Source organism: Callithrix jacchus, chromosome 3 (assembly GCF_049354715.1).
Source record: "Callithrix jacchus isolate 240 chromosome 3, calJac240_pri, whole genome shotgun sequence".
Classification (NCBI taxonomy): Eukaryota; Metazoa; Chordata; class Mammalia; order Primates; family Cebidae; genus Callithrix; species Callithrix jacchus.
Window position 1 is genome coordinate 45,484,022 of NC_133504.1, and position 13,291 is coordinate 45,497,312.

Here is a 13,291-nt window from a genome sequence, read left to right on the forward strand (position 1 = left end):
TGAAGGGACCAGACTTCAAGAGAAGTGCAGCTGCAGGACCCAGGGGAAGAACTGGGATCTGCGATACCCACTGCTGTCCTGGAAGATCAGAGTGTCTGGTGTTTCTGCCTGTGGCGTTGAGGAGTGGCTGGTTGAAGGCCCTGGAAGGAACAGGACTCTGTCTCTAGCAAGGAGAAAGAAGGTGGACAGGATTCTTGAAAAGCGAGAAATGGAAAAGAGGAAATTAATCCAGTATCTGGTTAATTTTTCTGAGTTTTTTGGTTTGTTTTCATTTCTGTTACAGTGTTAGCTACACTGTAAGTCAGGTTTCCTGGGAAATAGACTCTTAAGACAGAGATTTGTGTGAGGAAATTTATTTCAGAGTGGTCTCAGGATCAGCACCTTTTGGGTGGGTAGGAGAATTGTTTAGAGGGAAAGTTGAACGGTGATATATTTGCAACAGAGGCCTCAGCCCATCTCACAAGTTTCTTGAGCTGAGGTGGCCCTCAGAGATTTTCTGTACCTGAGCTAAGAAGGATGGGCTCTTTGAGGTCTGCGTCATTGGATGCAGGTAGCCTCTAGGAGGGGGCATTACCTTGGGTAAGGTGGCTCTGTTGGCAGTTCTTGGGATAGGACTTAGCTGTGAACTGTCAGCAACCAACATTCCTGGTTGCTAGGGGAATGAATTCTTCAGTTCTAAAGGGGGATCTGGGTGGTACACCCCAACATCTGCTACAGAAATCTTTACTGTGCCTTTTGTTTTCCGTGCCACTTGTTTGTAGGGTGCTAGGTCTATGGAGGCAGAATTCAATGAACAATTAAAATATTACTGCTATCTTGCAGCTTAAAATATTGGGAGGCTTGAAAGAAATGTATCAGTAGTTTAAAAGTAATAGAAGTGGCTGGGCATGGTAGCTTACGACTATTATCCCAGCACTTTGAAAGGCTGAGCTGGGAGGATTCCTTGAGTCCAGGAGTTTGAGACTAGCATGGGCAATACAGTGAGACCCTATATCTACAAAAATTTGAAAGTTAGCCAGATGTGGTGACATGTACCTGAAGAAGTCCCCAGCTACTCGGGAGACTGAGGCAGGAGGATCACTCGAGCTCAGTAGTTCAAGGCTACATGAGTTATGATTGTACCACTGTGCTCCGGCTTGGGCAACAGAGGGAGCCTGTCTCAAATCATAATGGAAGACCAGGAAATGTAACTATTTTGGTAAGAACTATTCAGTTACAGGCAACTGAGTCCCACTTAAGCTAGCTGAAATCAAGAGGATATTATTTTTAAAGCTATTGTTGTGAGCTGAATTATGTCTTCTCAAAAATTCATCTTGAAATCCTAACCACACTCCCATATCTCAGAGTATGACAGTATTTGGAGATAAGGTATTTAAAGAGGTAATTGTATTAAAAAGAGGTCATTCAGTTGGGTTCTAATCTGAATGAATGATGTCCGTAGAAGAGGAAATTTCATGTATGTGACATGTACAGAGGAAGAAGACAGCTATTTACAAGCCTAGGATGCCTGAAACAAATCCTTCCCTCATGGCCTCAGAAAGAACCAGCCATACTGATACCTTGAGAAAATAAATTTCTGTTGGTTAAGTCCATCTAGTCTGTGGTACTTTGTTACAGCAGCCCTAACAAACTTATGTAGGTATCTATGGAACAATAAGAACAGGGTAACAGGGACACCGGGAGCTGCCATAAGACAGCCCTGAAGACCAGAGCTAGAAAGGGGTTGATAGCTTAAGAGCTCATAGCAGGATCTTCTCTCTGGGTCTCTGCTATTAATACGGCTCAACCACATTCCATGTCATTTCTTTCTGTCCTACTATGAACTGCCCAAGTTTTTCCCTATTTTCAGTTCAGACTCCCAAGACGTCTTATTTGGTACAGATTATCTTTTCTAACCAGGATATAGATTCATGACCATGGATTAACTGTCCCTGGAGTAAGTACCCTTATAGAGGAAGGTGAGAAGATGGGGATGCAGAAATATGGCCAGCTCAGCAGCCAGGGGTATTGTGGCAGGGCAGATGCCAGGTTTGCTATGTCTCAGTAAAGCAGCATAAAGATATTTACCTCTTTAAATACGTTTTAAAAGATTTTAGAAGTGAACATTTGAAAAAATCTCTCCAATTGCTTTTTTATAAACAAGCAGACACTGCAAGACCATGAATTTTTACCAAATTTATGTTTTTCAGATTCACTTGTTTTCATTTGTGTCTGTTTGATGGGGATGAAACTCTCCTACTTCTATTACATTTGTGATAGTTTCTGAATACATGTTTAATGGTTCTTGTTTTGTATATCCAATTTTTATTTTTTTGTGGTTTATGCATTCACTCTGGTTTTCTGCCACTCACTGATTTTATCATTATATAATGACTCTTAGTACTTTACACCTTAATTTTTTCTGAAATTAATATTCCAACTGGCAGTTTTTTCCAACTCTTTTCATTGAAGAAAAAGATTTCTTATTCGCAGCACAACCATCTATGTCAGTATTCCAATCCATTTATGGTATTCACAGGCATTTGGAGCTCTTGAGTTAACTCACTTAAGTATAGTTTTTTTTAAAAAGTCAGAACTCAGTTTGAGATTTGCCTTCAGATCACATTTAGATAAAGGTAGCTTATTATTCATTTTGCAGAGACCTGAAAGCTTCGGACAGATCTTTCTGTTGACTTACCACAGGAACAAAAACTTGACCAGACAGTCCTTTCCCTCTGAGGATCTTGTGGTTGGCCCAGGTCCTTGGACTTCTTATCACTGGACAAATCTGAAGTACTGGCCTATACCCTTTATATGTTAGTTGGATTGCTAATGGAATCTCTCTTCTCTTTTGTTTAAATGTTTTGTAAAAAATATATTTCAGTTTGGGCGTCTGTTAAGTTTAGTTGGAAATAAACTCTACATCAGTTACTGATGTAACTAAGGCACCACTACTTTGTTTTGAAAATTGGAAGGTAAAAGGAGAGAATTAAATAGTTATCCTACTTTTCTTGTATAAACTGTAGTTCAGAGTATCAAAATAGGTTTAGTTGGTGAGGGAAAATTCCAACTAATAAATGTGGTTGGACCAGTAGCATTAGAAAATCAAGTGGTGATTTTCTCACAGCCCCTCATGAAATAATGGATTCAAGGAATGATTATCAAATCTTTAGATGAAAAGTTGATAGAGAGCTTAGGCCGTTACCATTTGAACCCTCTGATCAATCTTAGCATCACTAAAAGTGGGACATGTGCCTCCTGATGTTACCCCCTAAGAAGTATCCTTGTTAAAAAAAGTGAAACCTGAATCTCTAAAGCTGCTTTCACTAGCAGCAAATATGAAAGATAAAGGAGTAAGTCAAATTACAACTCAAGGAAGTAAATAGTCAAATCCAGAATGTAGGACATTTTACAAAGCATCTGACCCAGTTACTGTTGCAAGTCAGTGTTATGAGGGTAACAAGGGAGAGAGACTGCTCTAGATTATAAGAAACTTAAGAGACATCAGTGTGTTTGGATCCTGATTTTAAAAACCAACTTATTGTTAATCTTGACAGCTGTGATAATGGCTTTTAGTTATATAAGAAATATCTGTTCCTAAAGAGAAGGGTGTGACCCTCTTAACCCTTTCTAAATCTAAGCTAAAATGTTTTATCATTTTGGAGAAAGTTCCTCTGGTTTTCAGCCCACGGTGCTATTCTTTTGTTTTCTTGAGGTATGGCTGTATTACCTTAAGCAAGTCACCCTTTTTTTAAGGCTTGTATTTTCCCATTGTACCAGGAAGGCATTGGAATCAGTTGATGATCTCAAAGATTAAATCATGCATTGCTTATCACCATATTTTATCTATTTATCTTTGCCTTTGCCTACATTATCTGTGTACAATAATTTTCTTCCTTTTCATTCAGTTATCAAGAAATATGCTGGATCTGTCATTTTACTGCTTCACTGGCTCTTATAAGGAAGTGCCAAAGAGTTGGCAGCAAGAGAGTGGGTGCTTAATGCCCACCCCAGGGACTTTCCTGAATACAGCTCTTAGTTTCTGCCTCTCTCATCATGCTGTGTCTTCAGGTCTTAGATTCTCTGTCCCCAGATTATTACCCTATGCTATCATTAAAGTTATCTTTAAATACCTCTGCTGTACATGGTAACTATAATAATAATCTCTGCAAAATAGGAATAATAATATCCCACAAGATTTTCATAAGAATTAAATGAGATATTGTAGAGCTAATACTTAGCTTGGGTTTGGCCTGTTTCACCTGTGATAATTAATGGCAGCTGCTGTTTTTATTATTGTTGTTGAACTCATTTCTCAGCTTTAAGTATTTATTTAATTGTACCCAAACAGTTTATCTTGGTGATGGCTTGGATTGATGTTGATGGTACCTATATACCAGGGTTTCTCAGCCTTGGCACTATTGACATTTTGGGCCAGATGATTCTTTGCTGTGGAGCGGCTAGCCTGTTCATCGTAGGATATTAAGCAGCATTCCTAACCTCTACCTATTAAATGCGAGTAACATGTACTACACCTAGTTGTAACAACCAAAAATATCTCCAGACATTGCCAAATGTCCCCTGAGAGAACCACCATTGTAAAGCAAAGATGCCACTTCAAAATTCAGTTTTCTTTTGAGTACCCTGAAGCTAAAACAAAGAAGACAACAAATTTGCAAGTTTTGTAGCTTTTTATCTAAACTAACAGAAAGGGCAAATGGACACCATTGTCTGTTTTCTAATTCAACCCATCAATCAATCTGTTATATTGGAAAATAAATAAACCTGCTTATAAAACAGTCTCCTAAACAATAATTGAGGTCAGGCATAGTGGCTCACGCCTATAATTCTAGACCTTTGTCGGGGGCGGAGATGAAAGGATTGTTTGAGCTTAGGAGTTCAAGACCAGCCTGGACAACATGGTGAGACCCATCTCTACAGAAAAATTAAAAAATTAACCAGGCAGCGTGATACATGTTTGTAGTCCCAGCTACTCAGGAGGCTAAGGTGGGAGGATCACTTGAACTTGAGAGGTTGAGGCTGTAGTGGGCAGTGATTGGGACAGTGCACTCCAGCCTGCATAACAGAGTGAGACCCTGTCTCAAAAAAAAAAGAAGAATTGACTTCTCTAGCACATGTATATCAGGCCTTGGCTTTTGCCTTTGTGTTCCCTCTACTAAAAGGTCCAGTCTAGTTTCAATTTTTGAACATGGACAATCAATTTTTAGTGAAGCTTTTGTTTCACAAATCAGAAAGTGGTAGAATTAGTCTGTATACAGTCATGTGCCTCATAATGACATTTCAGACCACATATACTAGGGTGGTCCCATAAGATTATAATGGAGCTGACAAATTCCTATTGCCTAGTGTTATTATAGTTGTAGAATGTTCATGGTGGTGCTGTTATAAACCTGACTGCCAGTTGTATAAAAGCATAACATATACAATTACATACAGTACATATGTGGCAGGCCATTCTATTGCTGTAAAGAAATACCTGAGACTGAGGAATTGATAAGCAAAGAGGTTTAATTGGCTCATGGTTCTGCAGGCTGCACTGGAGGTATAGTGGCATCTGCTTCTGAGAAAGCCTCCGGAAGCTTCCAATCATGGCAGAAGGCAGAGGGGAGCAAGCATGTCACATGGTGAAAGAAAGAGAGAGAGGAGGAGGTGCCACACAATTCTAATGACCAGAACTCACTATTTTGAGGACATTACCAAGAGGATGGTACTAAACCAGTCAGGAGAAACTCACCCCCATGATCCAGTCACCTCCCACCAGACCCTGCCTCCAACATGGGGATTACCATTCAACACACGCTTTGGGTGGGGTCAGCATCCAAACTATATCAACATAATACTTGATAATAAATGACTGTGTTACTGGTTTATATATTTATTATGCTATACTTTTAATCATTATTTTCCAGTGTATTTTGTCTACTTATTAAAAAACAGTTAACTGCAAAACAGCCTCAGGCAGGGCTGTGAAAATATTTTGGAAAAGGCGTTGTTATCGTAGGAGATGACAGCTCTATGCATGTTACTGTGCCTCAACACCTTCCTGTGGGACAAGATGTGGAGGTGGAAGACAGCAATATTGATGATCCTGACCTTGTGTAGGCCTAGGCTAGCTAATATGCGTGTTTGTGTCTTATTTTGTTTGTTTCTTTTTTTGAGACAGAAAGTTGCTTTGTCACCCAGGCTGGAGTGCAACGACACAATCTCAGCTCACTGCAACCTCTGCCTCCCGCGTTCAAGTGATATTCTCCTGCCTCAGCTTCCCAAGTAACTGGGATTACAGGCGTGCGCCACCATGCCTGGCTAATTTTTTTGTATTTTTAGTAGAGATAGGTTTCACCATGTTGGCCAGGCTGATCTCAAACTCCTGACCTCAGGTGATCCACCCGCCTCAACCTCCCAAAGTGCTAGAATTACAAGTGTGAGCCACCGTGCCCAGTCAGACCAATTTTTGTATTTTTTAGTAGAGACAGGGTTTCATCATTTTGACCAGACTAGTCTCGAACTCCTGACCTCAGGTGATCCACCTGCCTCAGCCTCCCAAAGTGCTGGGATTATAGACATAAGCCACCACTCCTAGCCCATCTCAGTTTTTTTGTTTTGTTTTGTTTTCTTTAAAAAAAGCTTAAAAAATAAAAATAAAAAATTTTAAAAAGAGAAAACATAGAATAAGGATATAAGGAAAGAAAATATTTTTGTACAACTGTACGATATGTGTTTTAAGCTAAGTGTTATTACAAGAACCGAAAGTTCTTAAAAATAAAAATGTGTATAAAGTAAAAAAGTTATAAGCAAGGATTATTATTAAAGAAAAATTAAAAAATAAATGTAGCTCAGCCTAAGTGTACAGTGTTTGTAAAGTCTACAGTAGTGTACAGTCATGTCCTAAGCCTTCACATTTACTCACTGCTCACTCACTGACTCATCCAGAGCAACTTCTAGTCCTGCAAGCTTCATTCACAGTAAGTGCCCTATATAAAGGTGCACCGATTTTTACCTTTTATATTTTTACTGTACCTTTTCTATGTTTAGATATATAAATACTTCCCATTGTGTTACAGTCGCCTATAGTATTCAGCACAGTAACATGGTGCACAGGTTTGTAGTCTAGGAGAAATAGGCATGCAACCTAGGTGTGTAGTAGGCTTTATCACTGAGTTTTGTGTCAATTCACCCTATGATGTTCACATAATGACAAAATCACCTAGTGACACATTTCTTAGAACGGATCTCCATCATTAAGCAACATGTACTTAGCATCTGTTATGTCAGGACCAAGCCCTGTACAACCTTTCAGGGACAACCTTCTTTCTCTCCCTGGATCTTTGCCTTATTGACCAGTGCACAGGTTTCCCTGGACTGCACTCATCTTCTCCACAGGGACTAATCTGCTCTGAGTGCCATCCTACTTGCTTGGAACACTAATGCCCTTTTAAACCAGTTCCCCTTTACAGAGATGCGCCTGTTCACTAACAAAGTATATTTCCCTTTTTATGTTTATTCGCTTCTACTCATGCTAAAGGAATTCTTCCTTATGATTTTGACGGCTGACTTTCTGTAGTCCATAGCTTTCATTTTGTTAATTGAAAAAATAAGATTTGACACTTTGCAAGATACTATGTGTTGTTAGAAGGTCAAAAAGATGAATAGGACATTAGTTTCTTTTCTCAAGTCTGTTTTTATCTATTCAGAAGGAAAATTAAAAGCTATATATACCCAAGTAAGAGGTACAAATAACTAGGACCAAAGGTCAGGTCTTATTTTGGTGTAATATAAGGAAAAACCTTACAGCTTTCCAACAATGAATGGAAGTAGTTTGGTATAGTGGAAAGAGCCCTTTTTTTTTCTTTGAGACAAGTTTTTGCTCTGTTGCCCAGGCTAGAGTGTAGTGGCACAATCACAGCTCACTGCAGCCTTAATCTCCCAGGCTTAATCAGTCCTCCCACCTTAACCTCATGAGTAGCTGGGGCTACTGGCGCATGCTACCATGCTGGACTAGTTGTTTTTGGTAGAGAGAGGGTCTCACCATGTTGCCCAGGCTTGTTGCAGACTCCTGGCCTCAAACGATCCTTCCATTTTGGCCTACAAAAGTGCTGGGATTACAGGCATGAGCTACCACACAGAGCTGAAAGAGCCATATTTTTGAAGTCTGACAGCCCTGGATAGATTTGTTAAATTAAATATTAGCTGTTCAGTCTAAGGCAAATTACTTAGCCTCTTTGAACCTCAGTTTTGTGTCTTTTTATTTCATTTGTAAATGGGGCTAAATAATACTTTCTTGAGTTGTTAAGATTAAATAAGATAATATTTAAAGTGACCATCATAGTACTTAATACAGAGGAGTCATAAAATAAATATGAGTTCCTGCCATTGTTAAGAGATGAGATAGATATGTCATGTTATCCAGAGAATTCACTTAGGCAAGTCTTCTACAAGCAACATGACTTGACTCAAGTAATCTCAATCTAGTCTCTGGGTTCTTAGCTTTTTAGCTTCTGGAATTCAGGCCTTGTCAGAACACCTAGAAGAGATCAAATTCAAGGGACTGACTCACTAAACTCTAAGACTTATGTATGAACCAGGATGTTTATTCTCACTAAGGGCTATTGATTTTCATTATTTGAAATTTTCACTTTTCCCAACCAGGGTACCTCTTCTTCATATGAGTAGAGAAGCCAAATTAGTGTGTTGTGGTTTAAAGAGGTTTAAAATGAGAACAAATGGAGGTGGCTAATCTCCACGAGCATTTCACTTACTAAGATGAAATATCTCATCTTTACAAAAACTGAAAAAGTACTTTTCTTTTCTTTCTTTTTTTTTTTATTTTTTGAGATGGAGTCTCGCTCTGTCTCCAGGCTGGAGTGCAGTGGTGCAATCTCGGCTCACTGCCACCTCCGCCTCCCAGATTCAAGCAAGTCTCCTGCCTCAGCCTCCTGAGTAGCTGGGACTACAGGCACACACCACCACACCCAGCTAATTTTTGTATTTTTAGTAGATTTGGGGTTTCACCATGTTGGCCAGGATGGTCTTGATCCCTTGACCTCTTGATCTACCTGCCTAAGCCTCCCAAAGTGCTAGGATTACAGGTGTAAGCCACCACGCCCAGCCAAAAGAGCACTTTTCTATTCTAAATAAATGTAAAGTTTGTATTCCTTAGACTCAGGGTCTTTCTCCCTTAACAGTCTAGAATCTGATAAACACATATAGTTATCTGACTTTTCCTTTCTTAGATTCCAAGCTATCTCCTCTCTTAATCCTGTTTTTCTTCAATGAGAACATAATACTGTTGATTAGATTTAAGCTTTCTGTATGATCTCATTCCTAGCATGTTCCCTTGAGATTACACCCAGGTCTCCAAGCTTACCTTCTTCCTAAGACGAGGTGTGTATTTACTAAAATCTTGTAGTTTTTTTCTACATGTAACTATCTTATTCATTATGTGTGCTATTTTACTTGTTAAGTTTCAGTTTTATAGGATTCTTGTGGGCAAGGGATGGACAATGCTTTGTAGTGAAAATAGTTCCCATTCCCTCATTCCCAATAATGAATAAATATCCAAAGCTGCTGTATTAAGAAGTATAATGGGGGTGAGCATGGTGGCTCACGCATGTAATCCCAGTACTTTGGGAGACTGAAGCAGGTGGATCGCTTGAGGTCAGGGGTTCATGACCAACCTGGGCAACATGGAGAAACCCCATGTCTCTACAAAATTTAAAAATTAGCCGGGTATGGTGGGACATGCCTGTAGTACCAGCTACTCGGGAGGCTAAGACAAGAGAATCACTTGAACCCAGGAGGCAGAGGTTGCAGTAAGCCAAGATGGCACCACTACACTCCAGCCTGGGTGACAGGGCAAGACTGCATCTCAAAAAAGAAAAAAACAAGTAATGAGATGTCAGATTATTTTGTTTTGTTTGTTTGTATTCGAGACGGAAACAGGCTGTCACCCAGGCTGGAGTGCATGGCGTGATCTCAGCTCACTGCAACCTCCACCTCCCGGGTTCAAGTGATTTTCCTGCCTCAGCCTCCTGAGTAGCTGGAATTACAGGTGCCCACCACCACACAGCTAATTTTTATATTAGTTAGTAGAGACGGGATTTCACCATGTTGGCCAAGCTAGTCTTAAACTCCTAACCTTGTGATTTGCCCTCCTCGGCCTCCCAAAGTGCTGGGATTACAGGCATGAGCCACCATGCCCGGCTGTCAAGTTTTTGTTTTGTTTTTTGAGACAGTCTCACTCTGTCACCCAGGCTGAAGAGCAGTGAGGGCATGTCAGCTCACTGCAGCCTCCAACTCCTGGGTTCAAGCGATTCTCCTCTTACCACAGCCTCCCAGGTAGCTGAGATTACAGGCGCCCACCACCATGCCCGGCTAATTTTTGAATTTTTAGTAGAGACAAGGTTTCACCATGTTGGCCAGGCTGGTCTGGAACTCCGAACATTAGGTGATCTACCCGCCTCAGCCTCCCAAAGTGCTGGGATTACAGGCGTGAGCCACTGTGCCCCGCCAAGATATAGTTTTAAGATTAGGTTATAAAAAGCCTGTGGCTGGCCAGGCATGGTTGCCCATGCCTATAATCTCAGTACTTTGGGAGGCCAAGGCAGGAGGATGACTTGAGCCCAGGAGTTCAAGACCACTGTGGGCAACATGATAAGACTTTGTCTCTACAAAAAAAATTTTAAATCGCTGGGCATGGTGATTTGTACCTGTGGTCCCAGCTACTCAGGCTGAAGTGAGGAGGCTCACTTGAGCCCTGGTAGTTGAGGCTGCAGTGAGCCATGTTTTTACCACCGCACTCCAGCCTGGGCCACAGAGTGAGACCTTGTCAAAAAAGACTGTGGCTTCCATTTTTGGTGCTCTCCATTTCTCTGTCTTGGATCATTTACTCTGGGAGAAGCCAGCTGCCAAAGGCATTCCTTCAGAGAGGCCCACATGAATGCTAACAGGCACATGAGTGAGCATGGAAGCTGATCCTTTCCTAGTTGAGCCTTGATAACTGCAGCTATGGCTGACATAGCAGCAGCCTTTTGAAAGATCCTAAACCATAACTACCCAACTAAGTCTTCCAGATTACTGTCCTACAGAAACTATGAGATAATAAATGTTCATTATTTTAGCTACTGAGTTTTGGGGTAATTTGTTGTTCTGCAGTGGATAACTAATACACTACCTAGGCTCCCCCTCTGGCCTGGCCTGTTTTATCTGAAACCTTCCAGTCTTCCAAGTCCTCAGAAATCAGTCTAATCCCAGGGTTGGATGGTTTTCATCTTGGATTAAGCCAGAGGCACACTAACCTCTGGACCCTAGCATCTTTACCTATAGAATGTGGGGATTTGTTGGGTGAGGTGATTTCCAGATTCCTTTTAGCCCTCAAGTTCTCTGCTTCTGCATTTCCCTAGGCTCTGTCTTCAGTTTAATCAAAAGAATGAATATGAGAACTAATTGTTAGAATCAACCAAATTTTATTCACATTGAGGATCTTGTTTACTAGGCTGACCTGTAGGGGCAGAAGGCAACAAGCGAATTAGGCTTATGAGGCTGCAGAATTGCTTCCGTCTTGCTGACTCTTCAAAATTCTCAACTCTGGAATTTCCTCTTTCTCTTTCATTCTCAATTGTCACTTTGCCCAGGGCATTCGACCTCAGCCAGTTAAGGTGGCCCCAGGAAAATCAGAGGCAGAAGCATAATAGGGAGGAACCCAGAGAGGCCCAGACTGGGGATAGCAGAAAGCTCAGCAAGCAAGATGGCTGACTTCTCAATCCAAGACTTGTAGAAACTGATGTTTGTGTATATTACATGCCCACTGGTTCAGATGTAGTTTGATCCCTGGCTCACCACTCCTACCAGAACCCAGAAATCTTCGACTTGACACATTCTCCTCTACTGCCCAGAGAGAGAGAGAGGAAAGTTGGCTAGGCCATGCATAGGTCTAAGGGAAGGAGGTGAACTCTTCAAGAGTTTCGCCAAGAACTGTGGAGTTAGGCCTGTCCAGGAACTCCAGGCTTTACCCAGGGTCTCTGAAGATATGAGATGTGGAGGAAGCACTGGGGAAGGGAAGGCCTGTGAAAGGTACCCAAAGGGTGGTTCTTACAGTACACTGATTCATCTGCCCCACTGGGAGCTTAGAGCAGATTATAGCTTCACTGATGATGAGCTCAACTCTGTGCAGCAAGCTTTCATTTTGATAGTAGTCCCTGCATGTCTGGAGATCAGTAAGGGGTACTTTCAACTCCTTCAGTGTATGAGAAGGCTTGGTATCTGTAGGGCCAAAAATTAAGACTCAAAGCCGTCTTAATTTAAAAGTGACTTTTAGCTGTGGATACAGATTTTGTGCCTTTGATTTTCAGAGATAGCTCTAATTTCAAATATTCTTCCACATGTTAGATAGCATCCTGATTTCTGGTTTGGGAAACAACCTAAAGGCTGAGCTCCCTGGCCCTGAACAAGGCTGAGGATAGTTGCCCCTGTTTACATAGCACAAATCGATCACAGAAAAATCTTGTAATTCAGGAAAACCCAAAACAGAGAATGTGGAATTAAATTGTCTTCAGAATATATATTTATTTTTCCATAGAAATAAGGAGTAGATCTAATAAGAAGAATCAAGACTGTTGACTCAGAAATGAAGCTGTGCTCTCCTAGCTAGTTTGACTCAGGGACATTTGTTGTCTGGTCTTATTTTCCTAAACACATCTTCATGTCTCCTTCCCTGTCCACCTACCCACACACACCCCACCCACGTGTGGAGAGAGAACTATATTACTTCTCAGATTGAGCAGAACTATTCTATCTCTAAATTCATTGCTCTGTCCTTTTCACTTTTAAAAGGACACTATTTAAAAGTCTCAGCACTATTACTACACAAGAACAAAAGCAGGTATCAATAAGCAAAGAGATTATAGCAGAAGAAATATGAAAGAGGCAAAGGGTCACAGATGATTTGAAGTCTGAAGCACCTCAGATTACTGGCCTAGAGGCTGCAATATATCTGGTGCTCTAGGTCTAGGATAGAGAACAGGCAGAGAGAATGTCAGTCAAAAAAGTAGAACACAGATAATCTATGTATCCTCACATTGGAATATTCCAGTATAGCCCCATCCAGTCACCCAGCAGGAGATTGTATTCCTCTTCAGGTGGACTTCAGATGAGGGAAGACAGATGGGCAAGACAATAGGCTAACAGAAACTAGGTAGGCCAGTTCTACCACACCGATGGCACTAGATGTATTTGCTTGGAAATCAGGGTGGGGAATAATTTGGGACACAGGTTCTTATCGTCATTTTGATATGAG

General features: G+C 41.0%; 1 protein-coding gene across 25 annotated transcripts in view; it reads left to right on the plus strand.

Moving 5' to 3' along the window:
- The window catches only part of SH3D19 (SH3 domain containing 19), a 206,407-nt gene that overhangs the window by 50,073 nt on the left and 143,043 nt on the right, over positions 1-13,291 (plus strand). For 8 of the 25 annotated variants that reach the window (XM_078366404.1, XM_078366429.1, XM_078366417.1 and 5 more), the window contains exon 2: positions 6-181. The exons of the other annotated variants lie outside the window; for them this stretch is intronic. The gene's annotated coding sequence lies outside the window, so the exon portion shown is untranslated. The remainder of the gene's footprint in view (positions 1-5; positions 182-13,291) is intronic. 25 annotated transcript variants of the gene reach the window in all.